General features: G+C 40.8%; 1 protein-coding gene across 11 annotated transcripts in view; it reads right to left on the reverse strand.

Moving 5' to 3' along the window:
* Positions 1 to 18394, reverse strand: part of atosb (atos homolog b) — a 119806-nt gene that overhangs the window by 86455 nt on the left and 14957 nt on the right. For 8 of the 11 annotated variants that reach the window (XM_073064351.1, XM_073064359.1, XM_073064357.1 and 5 more), the window contains one exon: positions 16451 to 16563. The exons of the other annotated variants lie outside the window; for them this stretch is intronic. The gene's annotated coding sequence lies outside the window, so the exon portion shown is untranslated. The remainder of the gene's footprint in view (positions 1 to 16450; positions 16564 to 18394) is intronic. 11 annotated transcript variants of the gene reach the window in all.

Here is an 18394-nt window from a genome sequence, read left to right on the forward strand (position 1 = left end):
GGTGAATTTACATGGGGATAAAGAGGCCAATTAAGCTTTGACCTGATTAATGCTAGATTTTAGTGCTACTTTGTGTTGGCTTAGTACCCCATTGAATTACTGGTGGTGCAGAGATATTAGGTGAGAACTCATGATATAATACAGCAAGGACTTGAGGACAAGATTGCTGTATCAAAGGGAAATGAGAGATTGTTGTGTTCTATGCTTGAGCAAGTCATGGCTTTCCCCCACCACACCAAATACAGTGATCAGGCCTGAAGGCTCTCAAATTACTGAATGGATCGAACTGCTGATTCTGAAAAGGCAAAAGGGGGAGATAGCTGTTTCATGATAAACTCATGGTGGTACTCCAATGTGGCGGTTTTGTTTAACTAATTTTTCCCTGGCCTTGAACATCTCATGGTCAAAGGAAGAGTTCTCCTCCATAATCTTGACCACAGTTTATATACCAGCAGTGGCTGACTATAATCAAGTGCTTGAGATGCTGCATGATGCCGTCTCTAAACAAGAAACAGTTCATCCCGACGCATTTCAAATCATAGTTGGGAATTTCAACCAGACCTGTTTGAAGAAAACCCCGCTTAATTACCATCGGCATATGACCTGAGGCACCAGAGGTCACAACAAGCTAGACCACTGTTACACCAAGATGAGGAATGCCTGCCATTCCATGCCCAGACCACATTTTGGAAAATTGGATCACTTAGCTGTCCTCCTGTTACTTGCATACAGGCAGAGGCTGAAGAGCAAAGCTCCAGTGATTAGGACAACAAAGGTAGCTGTGGGAGCCAGAAGAGTGCTTTGAGTCAGTGGACTGATGCATGTTCAAGGATTCATCTGTGGATCTGAATGAATACACCATGGCTGTCACAGACTTTATTAGAATAGTTGTAGACAAGTGTGTCCCCACAATAGCAATCAAATTCGTCCCCAATCAGAAGCCCTGGATGAATCACGAAATCTTTAATCTGCTGACGGTCTGATCAGAGGCAATCAAGTCTAGTGACCAAGAAAGTTACAAGAGGTCCAGGTATGATCTTCAGAAAGCCATCTCATGGGCCAAGTAGCAATTCTGGACTAAAGCTGAATCAGCAAAGGATGCTTGACAGTTGTGGCAGGGCTTGAATACTATCACCCCTTATAAAGTTAAATCAAGTGACAGAGGTAACAACAGGGCCTCGCTTCCAGATGAGCTCAATGCCTCCTGTGCTTGCTTTGATCGTCAAAACATGGAGGAACCATCACAAGCACCCACAGCTCCCGATAATACTGTGACTTCAGTCTCTGAAGTAACCTTCAGCGGGATGAATCAACAAAAACATCCGGCACAGACAGGGAGCCTGGTCAAGTACTAAAGGCCTGTGATGATCAAGTGGCTGAAATGTTCACTGAGATCTTTAACCTCACGTTTCAGCCTCAATGACTATCGTCCAGTAGCATTGACATCCACTGTGATAGAGTGTTTTGAGAGGCTGGTGATGAAACACATCAATTCCTGTCTGAGAAGCAACTGAGATGCACTCTAATTAGCATATAGGAGCAACAAGTCCACAGGAGATGCCATCTCACTGGTTCTTCAAACAACCCCGGAACATCTAAACAGCAAAGATGCATACACCAGGATGCTCTATATTGACAATAGTCAGCATTTAATGCCACTGTCCCCTCAAAACTAATCAACAAGCTTCAAGACCCTGGCCTCAATACCTCCTTGTGCAACTGGATCCTCAAATTCCTCTCTCACAGAACCCAGTTAGTTTGGATTGGCAACAATAAATCCTCCACAATCTTCATCAGGAAAGTTGCATGCTTAGACTTTTGCTCTGCTCACTTTACATGTATGACTGTGTGACTAAGCACAGCTCCAATGCCATATTCAAGTTTGCTGACAGCACCAATGTTGTGGGCCGAATCAAAGGTGGTGATGAATCAGCATATAGGAGGAAGACTGAAACTCTGACAAGGGGTGCCCCACCAACAACTTCTTACTCAATGTCAACAAGACCACGGAGCTGATTATTTACTTCAGGAAGATGAAAACAGAGGTCCATAAGCCAGTCCTCATCAGGGGATCAGAGGTGGAAAGGGTTAGCTACTTTAAACGCTTCGGTGTTATTACCTGTCCTTGGCCTAGCAAGAAAACACAATTACAAAGAAAGCACAGCAGCACATCTACTTCCTTAGGAGTTTACAAAGATTCGGCATGACGTCCAAAACTTTGACCAACTTCTATGGATATGTAATGGAGAGTATATTGACTGGCTGCATCATAGACTGGTATGGAAACACCAATGCCCTTGAATGGAAAATGCTTGCAAAAGTAGTGGATACGGCCCAGACAATCACAGGAAAAGCTCTCACCACCCTTGAGCACATCTACATGTCGCATGAAAACAGCATTCATTATCCTACCACCTACAACATGCTTTCTTCTCGCTGCTCCTATCAGGAAGAAAGTACAGAAGCCTCAGGACTCACACCACCAGGTTCCGGGACAGTTATTATCCCTCAACCATCGGGCTCTTGAACCAAAGGAAAGAACTTCACTCAACTTCACTTCATCATTGAAATGTCCCTAAAACCTATGGACTCACTTTCAAGGACTCAGCATCTCATGTTCTCAATATTAATTCCTAATTCATTTATTTGTTTGTTTGTTTGTTTGTTTGTTTATTTGTTTATTTATTTATTTATTTATTTATGTGTTTGCACATTTTGTGACTTTTGCACACTGATTGAATGCCTAAATTGGTGCGGTCTTTCAATGGATCCTATTATGGACCTGTAGAGTATGCCCACAAGAAAATGAATCTCTTGGTTGAATACAGTGACATATATATACTTTGATAATACATTTACTTTGAACTTTGAGCAGGTACATTAGTGTTCATACAGTAAGTTCAATTAATTTTGAGTTAAATGTTGACTTTCTCTATTTATGGTTAAATATTCCTCTTCTCTAAGAAACTCAATATCAGACAGGACATAGAAGTTCATTTGTTAGGGATCCGATCCACAGTCACCCTAAAATCAATACACAGTAGCTGCAATTTGTTCTGAAACAACTCTCCAAGACTCCTTTTGCAGCACCTTTTAAACCCTTGACCTCTAACAAGGCATTGGACATAAGCACCTAGATGGTGCCCTCCAGCCAAACACCATTCTGACTTGGAAAGATTTTGCTGTTCCTTCACCACTGCAGGCTCAAAATCCTAGAATTTCTTTTCTGACAACATTGCAGGCACACCCAAATGTCAAGTGCTGCAATGGTTCAAGAAGGTACCTCACTATCACCTGCTGGGGCAATTAGAGATGGGCAATTAATGCTGGTTCAGTCTGTAAACCCCACACCCCTTTAGAAAAAAATCAAAGATAGTTGATGGGAGATTTGGAGAGACATTGAATGGCAGGAAATAATACATTAGGTAGAACATAGTGGAAAAATCAAGGCTTTCAAGAAATAGTCATACCGCACTCTATAATCACCACATCTAAGTCCAATGGAAAAAATTGTGCACTCAGAAGCCATTTAAAGTAAGTAATACTTTGCAGGCAGACACTTGAGTAACCTTAGTAGCAATGAAAGCATTGGAGATCAGCAAAAAAATCCAAATTGCCACAGTGATTGTATTTTTCCCTCAGAGACTTGCATCTATATAGAGTCACAGAAAAATGAAACAGAAACAGGCTCTTCAACCCAACTACTCCCTGCCAAACCATTAAACTGCCTATCCCTCCATACACCAGCCCCCCATCTACATAGCTATCCAAACTTGAAATCGACCCCACATCCACCACTTGTGCTGGCAGCTTGTTCCACATTCACCACCCTTCACCAGTGAAGATGATCCATCCCATGATCAATCCCCTCAAATTTCACTTTTCACCCTTAACCCATGACTCTTAGTTGTAGTCTCATCCAACCTCAATGGAAAAAGTCTGCTTGCATTTACCCTATCTATACTCATTATTTTGTATACCTCTATCAATTCTCTCCTCAATTCTACGTTCTCTGTAATTAAGTCCTAACCTATTCAAACTTCCGCTATAACTCAGGTTCTTGCATCCCAGCAACAAGTGACATCACATTCAAGGTACTGTATTCCCAGATTCCCCTCTTCTACCACATTTCTCAGTGCCCTACCACTCATCATGTAAGACCTACCTGGGTTGGTAGTCTCAAAGTGCAACACTTCAGAGTTGGCTGAATTAAATTCCAACTCTACTTTTTGGCCCATTTTTCCTGCTGGTCCTGATTCCACTGCAAGCTTTGAGAATCTTCCTCACTGCCCACTGCACCCCCTAATCTTGGTGTCATCCAGAAAGTTGCCAATCCAGTTAACATTACCATCCAGATCATTGATGGAAATAACAAACAACAACAGACCCAATGCTGATCCCACAGTACACCTCTAGTCACAGGTCTCCAGTCAGAGAGGCAACTATCTACTACCACTTTCCGGCTTTTCCCATGAAGCCAATGTCTAATCTAATTTACTGCCTCAGCTTGAATGCCAAGCACCTAAACCTTTTTCGTGGTACCTTGTCAAAGGTCTCAATAAGGTCCATGTAGACAACATCCTCTGCCTTGCTTTCGTCAACCTACCTGGCAACTTCCTTGAAAACTGTAAGATTGGTTAGACACAACTTAATACACACAAAGTCATGTTGACTACCCTAAGCAGTCTGTCTATCCAAATACATATATCCAGTCCCTTAGAATACCTTCCAATAACTTTCCCACCACTAATGTCAGGCTCACTGGCCTATAATTTCCTGTCTTATTTTTCGAGCCTTGAACAATGGAACAACATTAGATATCTTTCAATCCTCCAGCATCTTACCCGTGGCTAAGGATGTTTTAAATATCTCTGCCAGGGCCCCTGTAGTTTCTGCACCAGCCTCCCACAGGGTCCAGGGGAACACCTTGTCAGGTCCCGGTGATTTATCCACCCTGATTTGCCTCAAAAATGCAAATATCTCCTCCTCTGTAATGACCTCGCTGTTGCATTGCCTCACATCTATAGACTCTGCGTCTATTGCCCGAATAAACACAGATGCATAAAAAATGCATTTAAGACCTCTCCCATCTCTTTCGGCTTCATGCATAGATTACCATTCTGATCTTCCAGAGGACCAATTTTGTCCCTTGCTATCCCTTTGCTCTTAATTTATCTGTAGAAGCCTTTGGATTTTCCTTCACCTCATCTGCTAGATCAACCTCATGTCTTATTTTAACCCTCTTGATTTCCTTCTTAAGTGTTCTCTTCCACTTCTTATACTCAAGTACCTCATTTGTTCCTACCTACCTTTACTTGATATGTATCACCTTCTTTTTCTTAACAAGGGCCTCACTATCTCTCAAAAACCTAGGTATCCTAAACCTGTTATGCTTGCCTTTTATTCTGACAGGGACATACAAACTTTGTACTCTCAACTTTTAATTTTCAAAGACCTCACACTTCCCAGGTACACCTTTGCCAGAAAACAACTTGCCCCAATCCATACTTTCCAGATCCTTTCTGATGCCATTTAAAATCTTAAACCAAGGACCAGACCTATCCTTTTCCATAATAATCTTGAAACTAATGGCATTATGATGACTAAATGCAAAGTGTTCCCCTACACAAACGTCGGTCACCTGCTCTGTCTCATTCCATAATAAGAGGTCTAGTATCACACTCTCTCTGACTGGGACTTCAATGTACTGATTAAGGAAACTTTCTTGAACACATTTGACAAACTCTTTCCCATTCAGCCCTTTTACAGTAAGGGAGTCCCAGTCACTATGTGGAAAGTTAAAATCACCTGCTATCACAACTTTCTGTTCCTTGCAACAGTCTGCAAACTCTACAAATTTGCTCCACTAAATTTCACAGACTGTTGGGAGGTCTACAATATAATCCAATTAGCATAGTCAAACCTTTTTTATTCCTCAGTTCTACCGATAAAGTCTCACTAGAGAAGCTCTCCAGTCTGTGCTGACAGAACACTACCATGACAGATCCCCCTTTAATTTCTCCCACTCTATCACATCTAAAACAAAACTCCAGAACACTGAGCTGCCAGTCCTGTCCCTCTTGCAACCATGTCTCACTAATGGTACAATGTTATAATTCTATATGCTATCTATGCCCCACGCTCAACTGCCTTTCCTACAATACTCGTTCGATTGAAATATATGCAGCTCAGAACATTAGTCTCACCATGCTTGGCCTTTGGATTCCTGACTTTGTATGTAAGTTTAACAATATCTTTTCCCCCACCCACTCCATTATCTGTTCTGGAGTTCTGGTTTTGATCCCCCTGCAACTCTAGCTTAAACTTCACTGGCAGATCTAGCAAACTTTCCCATGAGGATATTAGACTCTCCATTTCAGGTGCAAACTGTCCCTTATGTACAGGTCCCATTTTCCTGGAAGAGAGCCTAATGATCCAAAAATCTGAAGTTTTCCCTTCTGCACCATCACCTTAGCCACTTGTGAAATCATACAATCATTCTATTTCTGGCTTCGCTAGCATGTGGCATGGATAGCAATCTTGAGATCACAACCCTGGAGGTCCTGTCCTTTAATAAACCTCCTCTCTCACTCATCCAAATCAAATGTCTCCTCAAGAACTATGGCATGCAAAAATATGATGTGGGCAACCTCACAGATATTTAAATCAATGGAATCTATTAACGGAAGGAACAGATCCAATGATCGGCCTCAATCATGTTCTTAGTATTCTGATTGACATCCATGGTGTCTCTAAAAGCTCTCCATTTTTTGTTGGGAGAAATTTTGCCTATATTCATTTGGCAATAAGTAAGTAACATGTAGTGAACAGAGTCTAGCAACTGTGTACTTCTGAATTCAGCCAATTAGTTGTTAATGGTGCTACCGAGCCACCGGGTGACGGATACTGAAGCTCTTCCATCCAGAGTATGTTCTACACCCTTACTACTTTCAGTGCTCCTTTTAAAATACTGTTTAATACAAAGAGCATTGGTCCAAAACAACAACAGGCCCCTTGGTCTACCATGTCTAAACCGACCGTGATGCCAATCTAACAAAACACATCTGCTTGCACGTGATCTGTATCACTTTATTCCCTGTTATTCATGTTTGTGCCATTTAAGTGTCACTATAATGCCTGCTTCCACAACTATCCCTGGCAGCACGTTTCAAGGACCTACCACTCTTTAAACATCCCATTTAAACTCATTTCATCTTTAATCTATGTCCTCTAGTGATTGACATTTGTACTCTGGGAAAAGAGATTCTGGCTGTCTACCTCCATTTCTCTCAATCTTCAATCAGGTCTTCCCTCGGCCTCTTACACGCCAGAGAAAACAACCCAAGTTTGTCCAACTTCTTCTTAAAGCTAATACTCTCTCATCCAAGCAGCATCTTCATGAAACGCTTCTGCACACTCTCCAAAGCTTCCACATCCTTCCAGAAAATGTGGCAACCCTGAATGGTATGTAATAATCCTAGAAGTTCAAAGTAAGTTTATTATCAAAGTACATATATGTCACCATATACAATCCTGAGATTCATTTTCTTGACGGCATACTCAATAAATCCATAATAGAATAATAACCATAATAAAAGCAAAGTGCAGCTTAACCAAAGTTTCATAAAGCTGCAATATGACTTCTTCTTCTTAAGCCCATCAACCCTGCTGGGGCATAGGCCACCTAGAGCAGCTCACCAGAGTCCTTTGTTCTGATCCAAAGGTTGACTGACCCTGAGGGTCCTGCTTTCACCACATGATTTTATATGTCTTCTAAGCAAAAATCTTTCCTCTCCCAGAGATGAGGTCTTTGGAGCTTCTGCTGACATTTCTGTAGCACTGGGTTTTTACAGGATGGGGTTGCTAGCAAAATGACTTCCTGACTCTTATACTGTCCAATCATGTTAATCATATGCATTTTTACGTATTCCATTGGGACTTCATTAACTACCAGTTCCAGTATTTTCCAACAGCTGATCTCATTCTCTAATCCCTCTGATGTGTCATTTTCTTTTTCTAATCTCAGCTGAATCCACCAAATATTGGATGCAAACCAGACATCCCATGCCAGTTTTCATTAGTGGGACAGAGAAAGAGAAAATTAGCAGCTTCAAGTTCCAACACGCTAATACCTAAGCTTAAGGAGAGTTCGCATATCACCAAATACTCTGACAAATTTCTAAACATGCAATGTACAAAATACCCTAATAGTTTCTTAATCAACTGGTTCAGCACTACTCTCTGTAACTGGATCATGAAATTTAAAACCTTAAGATATAGGAACAGAATTAGGCCATTTGACCCATCGAGTCTGTTCTGCCATTTCATCATGTCTGATCCATTTCCCTCTCAACCCTATCTCCTGCCTTCTCCTGATAACTCTTCAAGCTCTAACTAATGAAGAACCAATTAACCTTTGCGTTAAATATACCCAGTGACTTGGCCTCCACTGTCAACTGTGGCAACAAATTCCGTAGATTCACCACTCTCTGGCTAAAGAAATAGCTCTGCGTTCCCATTCTAAATGGATATCCCTCTATTCTGACACTGTGTCCTCTGGTCTTAGACACCCCCACCATAGGAAACATCCTCTCCACATCCACTCTTTTGAGGCCTTTCAACATTTGATAGGTTTCAATGAGACCCTCCCCCTCCATTTCTCTGCATTCCTGTGAGTACAGACCAGAACCATCAAACACTCCTCAGATGATTAGCTTTTCAATCCCAGAATCATTTTTGTGAACCTCCTTTGAACCCTCTCCAATATCAGCACATCCTTTCTTGGTTAAGGGGCCCAAATCGCTCACAATACTCCATGCGAGCCCTCACCAGTGCCTTACAAAACATCATCATTACAATCTTGTTTTTATATTCTAGAGCTCTCGAAATGAATGCTAACATTGCATTTGCCTTCCTTACCACCAACTCAACCTGCAAATGAACCTTTAGGAAATTCGGCACAAGGACTCCCAAGTCTCTTCGCACCTTTGATTTTTGAATTCTCTGTCCATTGAGAAAGCAGTCTGCGCTTTTATTTGTTCTACTATAATGCATGACAATACACTTCATGAGAGTGTTCCATCTGCCACTTCTTTGCTATTCTCATAACCTATTTAATTCCTTCTGTAGCCTCTCTGCTAACTCAACAGTACCTGCTCCTACACCTATCTTCATATTGTCTGCAAACTTTGCAACAAAGCCATCAATGCCATCATCCAGGTTGTTGACACATAACATAAAAATGTGGTCCCAATACAGACCCTTTTGGAACACCATTAGTCACTGGCAGCCAATCAGAAAAGGCTCCCTTGATTCCCAATATTTCCTACTGCCATTCAGCCAATGCTCTATCCATGCTGGTAATACTATGGGCTCTTTAACTTGTTACGCAGCCTCATGTGAAGCATCTTGTCAAACTCCTCCTCTTTATTTTGAACTCCATGGAGCATGTGGGGATCCTCCGATATCCAGGCAATCTTTCTCTTCTTTTTGTTTTCTTTAGACAAGGGTTAAAGGGGGGAGGGTTAATATTATTTTTTCTCTCTCTTACTATTTTATGATTACATTTATTCTTTGTAATTTTCTAAAAATTTAATAAATAAATAAAAACTCCTCCTGAAAATCCAAATACAGAACATCCACCAAATATCATTTGTCTATTCTATTCTGCTTTTTATTTCTTCAAAGAATTCCAATATATTTGTCCGACAAGATTTTCCCTTAAGGAAACCATGCTGCCTATGGCCTATTTTATCACGTGCCTCCAAATACACTGAAACTTCATTGTTAACAATTTACTCTAACATCTTCCCAACCACTGAGGTCAAGCTAACTGGACTATAATTTCCTTTCTTCTACATCTACTGCCTCTCTCCCGTTTTGAAAAGGAAAGTGGCATTTGCAATTTTTCAGCCCTCCTGAACCATGCCAGAATCTATTGATTCTTGAAAGATCATTACAAATAGCTCCACAATCTCTACAGCCACCTTTTTCAAAACAAACTGGATGCAGATTACTTATCTACTTTCAGACCTTTCAGTTTCTCAAGCGCCTTCTCCATAGTAATAACCATTTCATTCAGTTCCGGCATACCGCTGGAGTCTTCCACAGTGAAGATTGATGTAAAATACTTACTCAGTTCATCCACCATTTCCTTGTCCCCCATTACTACCTCTCCAACATCATTTCCAGTGGTCCGCTATCAACTCTCGCCTCTTATTCTTTATATAGCTAAAGAAACTTTTGGTATCCTCTTTAATATTATTGCCTAGTTTACCTTTGTATTCCACCTTTTGCTTCCTTATGACCTTTTAGTTGCCTTCTGTTGGTTTTTAAAAGCTTCTGACTATTTTTTGCTCTATTATATGCCCTATCTTTGGCTTTTATGTTGGCTTTGACTTCCCTTGTCAGCCACAGTTGCAACATCCTGCCTTTAGAATACCTCTTTTTCTTTGGGATGTATCTATCATGCACCTTCTGAATTACTCCCAGAAACTCCACCCGTTGCTCCTTTCTACAGTTCCCTTCCAATCAATTTTGGCCAGCTTCTCCCTCATGCCTCTGTAATTCTCTTTACTCCACTACAATACTAATAATCAGAATCAGAATTAGGTTTATTTTCACCATCATGTGATGTGAATTTGTTAACTTAGTTTGCAATTCAATGCAATACATAATTTAGCAGAGAAAAAATAAATAAATAAACAAGCAAATCAATTATGTATATTGAATAGATTTTAAAAAACATGTGAAAACAGAAATACTGTATATTTTTAAAAAATGTGAAGTAGTGTCTAAAGCTTCAATGTCCATTTAGGAATCGGATGGCAGAGGGGAAGAAGCTGTTCCTGAATCGCTGAGCTTGTGCCTTCAGGCTTCTGTACCTCCTACCTGATGTTAACAGTGAGAAAAGGGCACGGCCTGGGTCTACCTGACTTTAGCTTCTCTTTCTCAAATTGCATGGTGAATTCTACCAGACAATTAGATCCTGGATTTCCTAACTTGTAGACCCCAGTTAGTCCAGATTAACAAAAACATCTCCTCTACAATTTCCTACAGCAAGGGAACACTGAAGGGATGTGCACTTAGCCCCATGCTCTACTTGCTTTACACCTGTGACTGTGTGGCTAAGTACAGCTCCAACACCATATACAAGTTTGTTGATGACACTACTGTTGTGGGCTGCATCAAAGGTGGTGATGAATCAGCATACAGGAGGGAGATTGAAAATTTGGCTGAGTGGTGTGATAACAACAGCTTCTCACTCAAGGTCAATAAGACCAAGGAAGTGATTGTAGACTTCAGGAGAGGGAAACCAGGGGTCAATGAGCCAGTAATCATTAAAGGATTGGTGGTGGAGAGGGTCAGTAACTTTAAATTCCTGTGTGTCACTAACTCAGAAGACCTATCCCGATCCATCATTTCAATATAATTGCAAAGATAGCTTAACAGCACCTCTACTTCCTCAGGAGTCTGTGGAGATTCGGCATATCATTGAAAACCTTGGCAAGCTTCTACAGATGTGCAGTGGAAAGTGTGCTGACTGGTGGCATTACAGCCCGGTATGGGAACATCAATGCCTTTGAGTGGAAAATCCTACAACAGGTAACTGGTTTGCTCCAGTACATTATGGGTCAAACCTTCCTGAACATTGAGCACATTTACATGAAACAGTGTTGTAGAAAAGCAGCATCCATTGTCAAAGATCCTCACCATCTGGACCATGCTCTTTTCTCGCTGCTGCCATCAGGTAGAAGGTACAAGTGCCTCAAGACTCATACCACCAGGTTCTAGTGCAGTTACTACCCCTTAACCATCAGACTCTTGAACAAAAGGGATAACTACACATTTAAGGACTCGGTTATATTGTTATTTCATGCTCGTTATTTATTGCTATTTGTTTATATCTGCATTTGCACAACTTGTTGTCCATTGATCCTGTTTACAGTTACTGTTCTTTAGATTTGCTAAGTATGCCCACAGGAAAAACAATCTCAGGGTTGTATGTGATGAGACGTATGTACTCTGATAATAAATTTTGCTTTGAACTTCGATCATATTATGATCACTGCCTCCTAATGATTCTTTTCCCTTAAGCTCTCTAATCAATTCCAGTTCATTGCACAGCATCCAATCCAGAATAGCTGATCCCCTAGTGGGCTCAACCACTAGCTGCTATAAAAAGCCAAATTGTATGCACTCTACAAGTTCCCCCTATTGGGATCCAGCGCCAATTTGATCTTCTCAATCTATCTGCATATTGAAATCCCCTATGACTATTGTAACATTGCCCTTTTGACATGCGTTTTTCATCTCCCGTTGTCATTTGTAGATCACATCTTTACCACTGTCCAGAGGTCTGTATATATTTCCCAGTCGGGTCTTTTTATCCTTGCAGTATCTTAGCTCTACCCACAGTGATACTACACCTTTTGATCCTATGTCACCTCTTTCTATGGATTTGATTTCATTTTTTTTAAACCGATAGAGTCACATCACCCCCCAGCCCCTCTGCCTACCTGCCTGTCCTTTTGATACAATGTGTAACCTTGGATGATAAGCTCCCAGTTATAATCTTTTAGCCACAATTCAGTAATGCCCTCAACATCATACATGCCAATCTCTAACTGGGATACAAGTTCATCTACCTTACTCCGTATACTGCGTGCATTCAAAAATAGCACCTTCAGTCCTGTATTCATTGCCCTTTTTGAACTAGTCCCCCTTTTACATTGCAACTCATCCCATTGATTGTAATTTTGCCCCATCATCAGCCTTTCCCTGCTAGCAGTCTCAGTATACGCTGCCTCCGTTTGTAAACCAACTACCCCATCCTCGGCCCCATCGCTCCAGTTCCCATTCCCCTGCTAAATTAGTTCAAACCCTCCCGAACAGCTCTAGCAAACCTGCCCACAAAGATATTGGTCCCTCTTGGGTTCAGGTGTAACCAGTCCCTTTTGTATAGGTCTTACCTTCCCAATGATCCAGAAATCTGAACCCCTGCTCCTTGAATTAATTCCTCAGCCATTTATTCATCTGCCAAATCCTACCCTCACTGGTGCCAGGAATTACCTCTCTGGAGGTCCTGCTTTTCAGCTTTCTATCTAGCTCCCTAAAACCTTTCTTCAGGACCACTTCACCTTTACTAGCTATATCACTGGTGCCAATATATACCAAGACTTCTGACCGCCCACCCTTCCCCTTTAGAATGCTGTGGACCTAATCGGAGACATCCATGACTCTAGCACCTGGAAGGCAACATACTATCTGGGTGTCTCTATATTGTCCACAGAATCTCATCTCTATTTCTATAACTATGGAATCTCCTATCACTACTGCAGTCCTTTGCACCTCTCTTCTGTGCTGCAGAGCCAGAATCAGTGTCAGAGCCTCAGGCGGTGTGGCTCGTGCCACACCTCCCACCCACCACCTCCCAGAGGGTTGTCTCCCCAGCAGTATCCAAAATGGTATACTTATCATTGAGGGGAACCACCACAGGGTTACTTTGTACTGACTGCCCATTTCCCTTTCTTTTCCTGACAGTCACCCAGTTACCCACCTCCTGCAACTGAGGGGTGACTACCTCCCTGTAGCTGCTATCTATCACCTTCACATTCTCCTGTATGAGCTGAAAGTCATCGAGCTGCAGCTCCTGTTCCTTACCATGTTTTCTGAGGAGCTGCAGCTCGGCGCACCTGAGGCTGGAGGTCTCCCAGAATTCCAACATCTCACACACAGAACAAAACACAGCCATCTCCACTGCACTGAGTCCTAATAGATGAGGAATGAAGAATAAAAAAGAAACTTACCAGATATTTACCTCGCCAAAGCCTGATGACCCAAAGTCATTCTAACATGGCTCACACAGAATGGCCGCTCTGCTTGTGCCTGCCTTAGTTTTATTTGCCCTCTCTAATGAATTCCTTTCACGGATTAGGTGCAGCCAAACTCCAAAAACTGTAACGAAGCACTGTTTTTATTAATCTTCAATCATGGACCTGTGTGAAGTTGGCGCTTCTTCACATGCTCCCATTTACCTATCGGGCACAGTCCACAATTCTCAACACAAAGACCACAGTCAGTCTGTATTGGCAGCAACATCTCTAGTTCCATCACGCCAAGGGCTGTCACCCCCAGGGCTCTATGCTCAGCCTACTTTTGTTCACGCCGCTGACATATGACAGCACTGCTAGATCCAGCTCAAACTGAATCATCAGGTTTGCTGATCACAGAACAGTGGTTGGTGTTGAGAATGTGCAGAGAGGAGGTAGAGCGGCTTGTAGAATATTGTGAGCACAACAACTTGAGCTATAGATAAACGGCTCCGCTGCTGAGAGAGTTAGCAGCACCAAATTTCTGAGAGTGTACATAATGGACAATTTCACCTGGTCCCTCAACGCCACCTGTTTAGACAAGAAAGCACAGCAGCGTCTCCACTTCCTGAGCAGATTGAGGCAAGTGAGCCCCCCCTCTATTCTAACTAATTTTTACAAGAGAGTGTCCTGACCAGCTGCACCACCATTTGCCACGGGAACTGCACGGCAACCAACCACCAGGTCCTAAAAAAAGATTGCGAGGACTGCTGAGACAATCATCGGGGTCTTTCGTCCACCCAGCCAAGATATGTACGCAGAGCCCTTTGTGGAGCCCTCCCATCTGTCCCACAATCTTTTTGACCCCCTCCCATTAAGTAGGAGGTATTGTAGCATCAGGAGGAGAACTGTTAGGAAGGGAAACAGCTTCTTCCACCAGGTCATGAGACTACTGATCTCCCTACCACCACTCAGGTCTGTATACTTATAAAGTGTCAAGTGTCAGTAGCATTATACTGTTTACCTCTTGACTTCTGTCACAAAATCTCTGGAATAGATTTTATTATTTGTTCATTTATTTGTGGTAATATGACTTTTATGTTTTGAGTGAATTATATGTACTGTGTGGTGCAACTTGGTCCAGAGGAAAGCTGTTCCATTTGGCAGTATACATTTACACATTAAATGAGAAGAAACTTAGACTTGAAATTCCAATGTCCAGGAACACAAGAGGCTGCAAAGAGTAGTAGACCTTCACCAGCACAGCCCTCCTCACCATTGAAAGCATCTATATAAGGTGCTATCGCAAGAAAGTGGGTATATTTTCTGCCAAAATGTCTTGTTTCTGGAAATGTGCCAAAGAAGTGGAAAGTAAGAAGCATAATGCCAATGTCAAGAAAGAGACTGGAGTCTATAGGCTAGTTAGCCTATCAACTATGATTGAGAAAATACTGGAATCCATTAACTAATCACCTTTTTTCCCCCCAAAATCAAATTATTACAATTCTTTGGTGAGACTGTACTTGGAGGATTGTAGGCAGTTCTGCTTACCTAGCTATTAGAAGATTATTATTAAGCTGGAAAAAGGTGCAGAAAAGATTTACAAGGATATTGTAAACACAAGAGACTGCAGATGCTAGGAATCTAAAGCAACACTGGAGATTTGAGGAAAGGTCTTAACCCAAAATGTCAATTGTCCATTTTCCTCCACAGATACTGCCTGACACTCTTGAGTTCCTCCAGCTCCTTTGCGTATGGGCTTACAAGAATATTGTTGGGAATAAATAGTTGGAGTTATTAAGGCACAATGGATAGGCCAGTATTGTTTACCTTAGAATGAAGAAGGCTGAAAGGTGACCCTTAAAAGTTATGAAGAGTATGGAAAAGGTGAAGAGCACCGTATTTTGCCAAGGGTAGGGCACAGGTTTCAGTTGAGAGGGGAAAGATTTAAAAAGGACCTGAGGGAGAAGTTTTTCCACACGGAGGTTTGAGGGTATATGAAACAAGTTAGTGGGCATGGATCTCTTTCTGTGTGCTATAACTCTCTAAATCATAAGATAGTCAAGCAGAATCAACACAGCTTTATTGAAAAGAGACAAATTTGCCAGAGTTTTTTGAGAATGTAACAAAAGGGTGGATGAAGATGAATGAATAGATGCAGCAGATTTGGATTTACAAAATGTATTCATAAAAGGCACAAGATAAAAATACAATGTTTGGGGTAATAGATAGGCATGGACAGGCATGTGACAAACCAAGTAAAGACAAGAAATGGTGGACTGGCTGTATGAGCAGAGGGCGAGTAGACAAGGTCTGTGTTCTCTCGAGTTTAATGAGAGGAGAGCTCACTGAAACTTACATTTTTTTTACTGTGCTAGGTAGATGTGGACAAGATCCTAAACTGAGGAGACTAAAACTTAGCACAGGGATAGGTCAATTCAGACAAAGATCAGGAGAAACTATTGCACTGAGAGGATGTTAAATCTCTTGAATTCTCTGACCCAGAGAACTACAGCAGGTCAGTCACTGAGTTAATTCAAAATTAGCAACAATAGAGATATTAATCTACAATGTCACTGATAGATCAAAATACTATTTTGATGAATGGTCAATCACCTTGAGCGGGGTCAAATGCTTACCCATACAGCTGGTTCTTACACATTTTCAAACAAGGTACAGAAATCCACAGGAGATCTTAGTCATCAGAACCATCACACAATAAGTCATTGGTCACATCATCAGCATCTTCAGTCTGTGGGAAGGAAGCAAGGCTGAAAACTATTTGCTGAGCCAGAAAAGGTGGGGGGGGGGTGAAAACACAACTGAGATAGCATAGGTCAAATAGACTATGTCCAAAAACACACACAAGTCATGTAAACATACGGAAAACGGGTGTTTATTTCTAGAAGTGCAATGAAAGTTAGAAGACACAATAACACTGAGCAGTGTTCTGAGCAGCAAACTTTAAAATGTTTAAATATTGGCCTTGGATAAAAATGCTTACAAGAATGATAATTGGACTCCAAGGGTTAACTAATAAAATGAGCAAAATGAAACAACCAGTTTACCAATAAGAATGTGAAAAGATGATTTGAATTAAACATATTCTGATTAAAAGGGTACATAGAAGAAATGAAATTAAGAAACCCTATTCCAATTGTAAGATGAGAAATACACCCTAAAATTTAGAGCTAGACCTTCCAGAAGTAAATTTAGGAATTAAATCTACATACATTCATAAGGTAGCTGAAATTTCTCACCTTTTTCTGCAAACCCTACCAGATCATTTGTTATTTTAGAATGTGAGTTAATTTAATAAATCTTTGAAAAGTGATTGTAGAGGAAAAACAGACATACAGGGTTAAAACACAGATCATCCAGACCTATTTCTACTCTTATGATACCACATAACAGAAAATACAATATCACTGGGAGTAAACATGGTAGAACTAGGAAACCACAATTACGAAATGTTTGAATTAGACAATGACAACAGGTCAGCAATTTTAATTTCAGCTGAAGTGTGTGCAAGAGCATAGATTTCTTTCAAAACTTGCCAAGCTGATACCATGGACTCAATGCCATTTTGGTTTATAAATTTTATGGATAAGGTGAATAACATCAATAGCAGAAATTTTTTTAAAATCAGAGAAATCAAAGCTGCTATAAGTTTTACAAGATATTCAATTTCCCTGAATATCTTAATGTCAATCTACTGAACTATAACATTATCCCCACTTTGGACTAAAACAGAATAAACCAGCATTCTAGAGCTCATGAGAATTTTTCACTTAATATCAAGAATTTTGAGTACAAGCTTTGAGATCATTTAAAATGTTTTTTTTTGATATCACATTTCCATTTTATAATTAACTTTATAGTTTTCCTTGTGAGAAAAATACTTCAGGAATTACCCTGTTCTCAGAAGAGAGAAATAAAAATTCAAATGTCAGGCTCAGAAAGTTTCATTGAAAAACAAATGGTTAAAATAAATTAGCATGGTCTCAAACATTCAAGTACTCTGTTCAATCTACAGTAATTCTAACATGCAAGTCTGTTGATCCCCATGAGGTTTCCTATTATGACGATGACAGCATGACACGACTGTGCTGAATTCCTATTGACAAAGGCAAATCACAAATAGAGGAGGGAAGCTCCCAAGTCAATGTAATAGGGACAAAGCTCAATTTTCCCTTGTATCCAGTATAAGCAAATTTAGTTGAAATTTTCTAATTTGCTGCTGAGAATACTGAATGAAATATCAGATTGCGTCGTCTGTTGCTTTAGTGAAAGAACAACCCTCAGCTGAAGAGACGAAGAATGTCAAAATTGTGAAAAGCAGAAAAAATACTAGTGAACTGATGGAAATATCAAAAGATAAAACAAAAGGGTTGATCTCTTCTTATCAGCCATGGCTTACCAAGAGACTTAGAAACCCCGAGCTTATAGTAAAATTTTGTTGGCTGTACATATTACAAGGGGTATTTTTTAAATGACATTGAATAAACAAAATGCTGATCTACTAAGTTGTAGACCTGCGGTGTTTTGAAGGATACTGAGAAAAAGGAGAAAGGGAAGGTGGT

The sequence above is a fragment of the Hemitrygon akajei genome, chromosome 13 (assembly GCF_048418815.1).
Source record: "Hemitrygon akajei chromosome 13, sHemAka1.3, whole genome shotgun sequence".
NCBI classification, from domain to species: Eukaryota; Metazoa; Chordata; class Chondrichthyes; order Myliobatiformes; family Dasyatidae; genus Hemitrygon; species Hemitrygon akajei.